Source organism: Pongo pygmaeus, chromosome 9, assembly GCF_028885625.2.
Source record: "Pongo pygmaeus isolate AG05252 chromosome 9, NHGRI_mPonPyg2-v2.0_pri, whole genome shotgun sequence".
Lineage (NCBI taxonomy): Eukaryota > Metazoa > Chordata > Mammalia > Primates > Hominidae > Pongo > Pongo pygmaeus.
The window spans coordinates 43,864,040-43,874,212 of record NC_072382.2 but is presented as its reverse complement, the minus strand read 5'-3'; positions in this window follow the sequence as shown (position 1 = coordinate 43,874,212).

Genomic DNA, 10,173 nt, shown 5'->3' with positions numbered 1-10,173 from the left:
TTTTTTTTTGTATTTTTATCTTCATTTCTACCTTATGAATAAGATGCTGTGTATTCAGGATGAGAAAAAAAAAGACTAAAAAGTTCATCAATTTGCCTGGTGTCACACAGCTATTACGTCCTAGAGCGAGAAATCAAATTTAAGCAGTTGACTCAAGAACCCACACAGTGAAGTGCATATTATTCAGTCCTCATAACATATAATTGCTTAAATATGCAATATTTGTTTACATTTTTTGATAAGGATAGTCATGGAGTATTTTGCCCAATTTTGACCATTACAATAAACAAGTATGTTTGATTTTTAACTTTCACATTGTCATATTTTTTAGCTAAATGCATTCTACTTTGCATCTGTGGTAATGGATTCAAAATGAAATATAGCTCCATATTTTCTCTTCCAAATAAAACCTGTTTGTTTATCATCCTTCCCCTTGACATCTTAAAAAGGGCAATCAAATTTCCATGACCCACTGTGCAATTGCTAAGTATGCATAATAAATAAATTTAAAAAATAAAAAAGGAAACAGAAGAAAAACATATCTGAGCACAGAGAAATAGCAGAGGTAACATCTAAGTTCAATAAAAGCAGGAACTATATAACTTTTAATTTGCCAATAAATACTCAAAATTATTACTCCAAGTAGTTGTTGAATGACTGAATAAAAATAGATTATTTCCACAAAAACACATCACATAATTGAGTTAAAAGCCAGCCATAAATAATAATAATCGCTGCCATTATGTAAAACCAAAGATGCACCAGACTGAGCTAATTATTTTATATGGATTTTGCCATTTAATTCTGATTCTTAAAAAGTGAGTATTATAATTGACTCACTTACATAGGACTGAAAAGACAAATTTATTTTATTCAAGGGAACAGAGCCAGACTGGGAGTAGAGTCAAAACTATAATAAACAACAAGTTGGGAAAAAAAATAGAGAGAGAAGCTCAGTCTGAAGACTTCTGCTCACTGGGAGAAACAGCTTTCTGGGATAGTGAAGAATTGGGTTATGGAGGTAAACAAGGAATCACTTTATAACCATTGAAGCAAGACATTTTATATGGTGAAAGCTGCAGGCAAATGCTGAATCTGAGAATCTTTATGATCTTGTAATCTTTGGTCTCATAATGTTGTAATTAAGCATGTTATTTTCTTTCATTCACTTGTACTTTCAAATATGTAAACCCTAGGCCAGGAATCCTATTTCTTGGCTTCTATCTTCATTGTTATGCAAGCCTGGGCTCCAGTGAATGTTTCTTCTATATCCCTATTCCTGCTTTGTCTTAAAATAGTTTTTCTCTCCACCCAAGATACTATTGACTGCATTAAAATGCCTCTATGATGTCATTATATTTGTGTATGTCCGCCTCTTTCACCAGCTTGTGAGCTCTTTTGTAAATCCCTGGGGTTAGCATTGCATCTGATATATAAAAGATCTAAAGTCATCATTACATACTAAATAAAAGGCGAGTCAACCTGGAACTTTAATCTGAACTGTTTAGTTTTGTTCAGCAAACAGAAGGCAAAACATTTTATGAAATTTTAAATAAAGAAAAGAAAATTTTTGTTGAAGTAATAAGGAAGAGAAATAAATGTTCTGCTTCTCCAGATTTAAGAATGCAGTGACTAAGCAGGAATCCAAGCGCTTCGTTATTCTTTTGAGATCTGCTGTTGACAAGTGAAGAGGTTTTTATATCTTTATAAATATTCACACTGGTAATGTAATCCAGTCACCTTTGCTTACTTATTTTATAAGACATTTTGGAGTGGGGTGATGGGGGATGTTCAAAATCTATTTTCCATTCTTATTGTACATTTGTTTTAAATGTACTAGGGAAGAGAATACAATACAAATGTACTTAATTTGTTTTAACACAGTATAAATATTTATTGGAGAAATTATTGGTCTTCCCTCAAGACAAAAATGATGAAGTAAATATTTGACTTATGTTATTTGTACTATATATCTCCGGGTTTTGTTATGATGCTGTAATTTCTCCTTTGGAGGGGAAAGAAGCTTCCAGTAGAACCTAGAAAAATGTCTAGATGTAAAGGGAATATAGTTGATCTCTGAGCATTTAACTAGTAAAATCAACACAAAGTGATGAGAATGAAAGTTTTCTAAGCCATGTAAAATTACTATCTGAATAAATCTCTTTAAAGAAACAAAATATCAACAGAAGGAACTAACCAGTTTAGAAATCAAGGCTTATAGTATCTACTCCATTCTGACTTTGCTTTAATTTTTGGCTTACCAAAGATTCCTCTTACTACTATTTTGACTTTTATGTGACTAGATATGATAAAATTGTGTGTGTGTGTTTGGAAAGGGTTTGGAGGAATCCCTAGCCATGGGCATTTTCACTCCCAGACCAAGACTAATGAATAGATCCTGAGCTGTTATATATTCAATAAGAAAATACCACTTTGTCACATGACCTATTGCTGAAAGCACTCTTTTCATCTCAGCACCAATGTAAATAATCTTCCAACTTCGAATATTCTTTGGCTTTTATTCTAAATGCTTGCAGCTATCTCACTATATATGTTTGCTTTTCTCTTTGAGCATGAAAATCAGGACCTTAATAGCTACAGAAATGATATTCATTTCACTTTTCTGGAATCCAATACACAGGCTTGATTTTTACGGTTTGGCTCAGATTCAGCTATTAACCATTTCTTCAAGTGTGAACAATATGACCCAGCTCTCAAATGAGAGTTTTAGGTGACTGCATTAAATGTAACAAATTGCCACTTGATAAAACAATTTTATCTTGACAACATTATGCAAGCAAAGGTTACAAGAGAATCATAAAGATTCTCGGATTCCGCTTTTGCCTGCAGCTTCCACCATATAAAATGTCTTGCATCAAAGGTTATAAAGTGATTGCTTGTCTACCTTCAGAACCCCATTCTTTACTATCTCTGGAAGCTCTTTCTCCCAGTGAGAATAAGTCTTCAGACTGAACTTCTCATTCTTTCTTCAATGTGGTGTTTATTACAGTTTCAACTACTCCCAGATGCCCCACTCCTTTAAATAAATTAAATGTGTCTGTTTTGGTCTTAAAAAATAATACTCTGAAATGAATGTAATATTGCAATGACATTCTGATTTCTAGCACAGAGTATGCTGATTTCTATCTTCTATTCTGAAATCTTGTAACAGCATTTGTTATTTTGAAGGTTTAGTGAGGGAATGCACATCTTACTGTTGACAGGGATTTTCTATGCTTTATTATCTTACTTTTCTAATGCTTTATTATCTTACTTGAAATAGTGGCGTCATGTCCCACTCATTCTATATCCATGCACCGATGATTTTCAGTGAGAAGTCTTGTCTTTTTTCATTAACTGTAAAATCATAGTTTAGTGTTATATTAAAATTTCAGGGTACCTTTCTGAAAAGCACCCATATTGTCTCTTTATTCATTAACTTGCTGCTATGATCTCAAGAAGCTGTGGATAATCTCAATTAAGGTGTGATCTTGGACATTTAGAAGTGTGTGTGTGTGTGTGTGTGTTTGTTTATGTGTGTGTGTGTGAGAGAGAGAGAGAGAGAGACAGAGAGAGAGAGAAAGAGACAGACCGACAGAGAAAGAGATGGGGGTGGAAGTGTGGGAGTGGGGCTCTGAAATAGAATCCTGCAATTCCTTAGAAACAACTTAGTGGCTAAAGTCTATTCCTGCTTATGGATGTAGATGCTTTGGGGAGCTCTGACACTGTAGAAACTATACAATGTTGTTGTCATCTGACTGAAATCTCCATTCCTGGTACAGGAAAATTTAGACTTCTTTAGAGGGGTCTGCATGTTTGGCGGGGGGGTGGGGGGGTATTATGTGGGCCATTAAGATAATCATAGATCATTATGGCTGCATAATCACAGTAAACATTTTCCTGGATTATGGTCTTGAGAATCACCTATTGTTTCATAGTGCCCACAGGTGACTGGTAAAGATGGGTTTAAACAAGATGAAGAAAGGCCACGTTTCCAAGTGGTTAAGAATATATGTTACCGGGAAGTGTGGGGTTCCTCAATTCTTGTCTTCTTGGAGCAAAGAATTCAGCCAAGAGACCAATTAGTAAAGCAAGTGAAAGCTTTATTAAGGAAATAAAAGTAGATTCCAAGAGAGAAGTGGGATGACCCTGCTGGGAGCAGTCACAAGAGTTCTGCACTGCGGTTTTTGTTATGTTGGACTGTTTCTTTAAGGTCTCGCTCCTGTCTTAAGTCTCCGCTTTTGTCCCTACCTAGTTCCCACCCAGGTTTGTGAAGGAGGAAGAGGAGGGGGAGGAGAAATTGGAGAAGAGAAAAAGAGAGGTGGAGGAGGAGAAGGAGGAGGTGGAGGAGGAGAAGGAGGAGGTGGAGGAGGAGAAGGAGGAGGAGGAGGGAGGGGAAGGAGGAGGAGGAGGGAGGGGAAAGAAGAGAGAAAAGTATAAGACAGAATTTCTCAGAAAAGAACATTGTCAGCAATGACCCTGGTTTTTGTAATATGCTCTATATGTTTCAAGAAAAGTAAAGAGATCAGAGAGGCTCCAGTGCATTGAGGAGTGTAGGAGAAAGATGAGAACAACAACATAGACAGGACCCAATCACATGGACTTTGTATTTTACAGTATAGAAATTAGATTTTAATCTACAAACGATAACAAGCCTCCAGAAAGTTTGGAGCAGAGATACTCTAATATTTAAATTTTAAAAGAATAATTATGAATGATTTGTGTACAATAGACTGAGAGGACATATAAGAAAATACTTTGTTCTCACATTTTCAAGGTTTAAAAGATACACAAAATTTCAATATACCTTGTTTGAAAATGTTCCTCCTCTGGAATCATATAAATTCCACTATTCTCAGTCCATTTTACAATGGGCATCCAATTTGAGTAGTCACTATTCACTGTGATAGTAGAAGTAATTAAGAAAAGATAGATTAGTCAGGCTTGTACAAACTTGAACAGTTTAATTGCTGCCTTGATGATTGCTTCACTATGGATCGAACTTATAAATATATTTTGCATAGTTTCTGCTATGAACTAAATTGCCTCCTTCAGATTTATATGTTGAAACTCTAACTGTCAATGTCATGGTATTTGGAGACAGGGCCTTTGGGAGACAATTAGGTTTGGATAAGGTCATAAAATGTGGCCATAATCCCAGAGGGGTGGTGCCCTTATTTAAAGAGGAAGAGACACCAGTATGTGCCAGATTGCAAGGGAGAACGGATTTATTGCGTTACATGGATGAAATTCATTAAGCAATGTGGAGCCATTGAAGTTTATTGGTTAATGCCTTAATATTTGGCATAAACTTATATATATTTTCCTAAAATATTCTATTTAAAATACTTTATTTTTATATTTAATTAAATATTATTTTATTAAAAAAACTTGAAGACCATATCAATTTCTAGGAACTCAATATAGCCTATTTCATAAATAGGCTATAAAACTGTGAGCTAAAAGCACATAGGGAGTGACAGAACACAGCAAAGTTTTAGAGGTCATATATATTCTGTGCCATGAACAAAATGAACAGTAATGATGCATTAGAGGATTTTTGTCCATTTTAACTCAATGCAGAAAAATGATTAGTCAGTTGCCAATTAGACTCATCCACTTGAATAGAGAACCAAGAGTACATGGTAACCATCATATTACCTACATAAAAGACAGAAATATATTTTGACTAAAACACTATCATTATTCATGAGAACCCAAGTTTGAAGGCCTATGTTAATACAAGGATCACTAAATAGGAATTATTTTAGATTCTAAGTCTTGCTTTGAAATAACCCACAGAATAATTAATTTTTCTCTACCTTTTCAATATAATGTTATCAGAATTTTAGCCTGATCTCTATTCACTGTGTAACTATGTGGCTCCTAACATGTCTAGGCAATATGGTAGGAATTTGATTGATGACTTCAACATTCCTTATAAAAATGGGAAAAATTAAAAACAAAAATATGATCGACTCTCAAAATGTGTGTAAAATTATCTGTTTTGAAAAATTTGTCAACAAACGTTTCTGTTCTTTCATTTAGCTGAAAAACCATAATGATAGCATTGCCTTGAGCAAGGCAGGCTTGACATGGACAGATAAATTTGGAGAGCATCTGTGCAGAACAGAACTACTTCTGTGGACCACAAGGCTCCAGGCTGATTTTGAGCTTGCAGGCAGGGAATGTCCTAAGTAGTGACAGATACTTCAGATCATGAAAATGGCACCAAGCAATAAAGTTCTCATGTGCCTCTGAGTAGAATGGACACTTTGGCCCTATATTGCCCTGTTTTGTTTTATCTGATCTTTGAAGTAATATTGGTGAATATCGTTACCACTGAAATAGAAGGTTAAAACCAAAATCAGGGATAACATGCTGTTCAGAATGAGATAATGGCATGAAGATGATATTAACACTGCTTTCAAGAAGTCAGAGTAGGTTTGAACATATGGTAACAGTTGGATAATGAATGAGATAATGAATGAAACATGACAAAATTGGAGAGAGATAGACTAATTGTGGCTACATATGGGGCTAAAGCCAAAAGATGTAAACAAAGTGAAAGCAAATGAGTACCAAAAGTTTGGATCAGTTGAGAGAGTGTATTTCTCATGACTAGTCCTTTTATATACTGACCTTTTTTTTGTATATCCATGTTCCATTTTCAAAAACCCACAACAGTCTATCCAGAAAGAAATGTTATCTGAGCCCAGCATCTAAATTTTTATCAAGATCTTAGAATAATACATTATTTTAAAATTCATAAATCATATCCTTCTACTATTAATTCTTTTGCATTTAATTGATAGATGTAATAATGAGAATGTGAATACCAAGTTCTGAAAAAAATCCAAATAATTAAATAAAAATCACATTTTATTTATTCATGTCTGTTTTACTGACAATAAGGTAATGCCTTAATATTTGGCAGAAATATATATATTTTCCTACAAATATTTTAAGTAATTTGTTATATTTAATTAAATATTATTTTATTAAAAAACATAAAGATCATATCACTTTCAAGGAAACCAACATAGCCTATTTCATAAAGGGCTACAAAACTATGAACTAAAGTGCATTTTCTGTGCTTCAGGCCACAGAAAAGCTCTATTAATACGGCAAGCTATGTGACTATAAAACCTTTTTTCAAGACAGGGTCTCAAAAATATTCAAAGCCATATTGAGAATATGATTCAGTTAGACAAAAGGCCTTCTAAGAAGGTTAAAGATGTACTTACATCTCATCAAGAAACTTCCAATATTTGCAAACATTGATTTCAGAATTGGTATGGATCAGTAACTCAATGACTCCAATTTTCTCCCATTTTTAAATGATAATGTACATAGTGATTATTTTATGCATGTCCTACCATTGTACGTTATTTGTCTTAGAAAAGATTACTCTTGTTAGTTTAACAGGTGAGAGGACTTGTACTCTAGCAGTCATACTTAATGAGCTATCCCCAGGGAGCATCATCTACATATTATTTTAAGTCTCACTCAATAACAAGTTTCTTGACTTCCCATGGAAGGGAGTGAATTTATGTTGCGTGTGGGAGGAACATGAATTATTGTGAACCAGACAGCACTCTGTGGAGCACAGATGCCAAGATAGTCCCAAACGATCCCTGCTTGCCTCTGGTATTCAAATCTTTGTGCGGTCTTCCCCCATACTATACTAAAGTTCCTGTGTAACTAGTAACATATGGCAGAAGTGATGGTCTGTCTCTTCTGATTTTGATAGGTTATAAAAGATACTGTGGGTACTCTCTTGATTTCTTTTGCGCTATCTCTCTCTCTCTGAAAATAGGAAGCTACTATTTGGAAAAGCCCTACAAAGATGCCCACATGAAAGGTTGCTGAAGCATACAGCCAATAGCCAATAAGGAACTAAGGCCTGCCAAGAGCCACATACGTGAGCTTAGAATAACATTCTCCAGCCCAAGCAAAGCCTTATGATGATTGAAGCCTTACTCTACAAACTGACTGTAATCTTGTCAAAGATACTGAGTCAAAACTGCCCAACTGAGCATCTACTGGGTTCTTGAAACTGTGTTAGACAATAACTGTTGTTCTAAAGTGTTAATCTTTGAAGTAATTTGTTATGTAACATTTGAAACTGAATGCCTATATCTAAAATTAAAATTTACCTTCTTATGGAAGATGACATGACTCTTCCATTGTAATTATAATATAGCAGTATGATAATTTAGTTATAGATCACTATAATGTGAGGGCAACTATGTTTCCTTTAAGTCTGTTTCTCCAGGGGCCATTCTAGTATCACACCTATCACATAACAAATATTAAATGTTTACAGAAAGGAGGAAGGGAGATAAGGAATAAAGTAACTTTTTTCTCTAACATTTTTGTCAAATTTTCAGACACAAACTAGACTAAAAAATACACTAATTAATATTCCACCATTCCAAATCAAAGAACTTATTTTTTTCTGTTTCACATATCTTTGAGAAATGCAAAAATAATGAGGTCATGAACAAGTAGTTAAGCAGGTCTGTGTTTAAAAATTAAAGGCCAGATTGCCTACATAGTTTTGTGTTAGGTAATGAAAACAGTGTTCTGTATCTCAAATTGCCACCTCTTTTTTTAAAAAAAAAATAATAATAATAATTAGTGTCTTTATTAAAGTATTGTGAAAGAGAAAGTATTTTCTACTGCAATTACCAAACATTTTCACTGGACATAAAGTGGTCTTTACCTCTAATGCGATTTTTTTTCCTATTTGAAAAATAATCAAAAACACATTATCCAAGAAATAAATGGTGGTGGGTAGTTGAAGAAATAACACTCCCAACATGTAGAACAATTATATACTCTCCAACAAAATTGAAGCTGAGATAGATATAAACACCAAAGGAGCAGACTTAATAGGCAAAATAGAAAGACTCTAATATAATTCTTGACAGAGGAGCTCAGCTCTGCAAACTGGCAATCCCGTCAATCCTCTTTTCAATTAAAAGTATGCAGGGAGAGAACAACACACATCCACTGGGGCCTGTGGGTGGTGGGGAGAGAGAGCAGCAGGACAAATAGCTAATGCATGCAGGGCTTAAAACCCAGATGACAAGTTGATAGGTGCAGCAAACCACCATAGCACACATATACCTATTTAAGAAACCTGCACATTCTGCACATGTATCCCAGAACTTAAAGTAAAACAAATTATTTTTTTTAAAGTATGCTGCCCATTTTCTCCCCGAACCTAGGAGGAAGCCCTCTGGCAATTGTGAGGGAAGAATTATAGGGCTTAATGTTATCAGCTAATCAGGTAACCTTGATATGGTCTCACTAATACAGGATGCCCCCAGTCAAACTAGATCATTGATATTCTTTGAACAAGTTCCATGGTTTCCTACTTCTTTGTATTATTCCTTCTACTTGGGATAGTTTCCCTTGCTTATAACTCACACATTTGACTTCTAAATATTGTTCATTTTTCAATCTTTAAAGGTCACTTTTCACAAGAAGATTACCTAATAACTATAGAACTGTGTCCTTTTAAATCTCTTGGAAGACACTGACAGTACAATTTACAAGGATTTTATAGAGTATTTATTGTGTTTATACATCTATACAAATCACAGAACAGGATTTGATGACCAAACACCTCTAAAAAGGAGCTAAAACTAAACATGGTGTTTGAGGCAAGAGAAGGGAACTAAAGGCTAAGCAAGTGCTTTTGTATTTCATTCATTAAATCTTATAAATCCTCTAACATTTTTAAAGCTTGGAATAAATTAATATGATTATGTAATTAGTGTTAAGAGTTGAAATATTGCTTTACTTTCTACCAAAATATTAAATATAAGAATTAGTAAAAAATAGTCACACACATGATTTAATGAGATAGAATCTACATTGTTACAACTTCAGAAGAGATATCTAACATTACAACTAAAATCCAATAACAACGAACCCGGAAAAAAATGGAAACTGCTCATTCATGTTCAAAATATATTTAAATATATGTAAATGTATGATAACTCATTGAAAGGATTTTAAAAACTTTGCAAACAACAGAAATTCATTTAGCAGCAATGTAATTTAACGCAGCAAAGCAATGACCAAAATAACTGTACAATCATTTTTATTAAAAACTCTTCATCATATGGAAACACATTCTTTAAAGAATAGCTGTTGTCA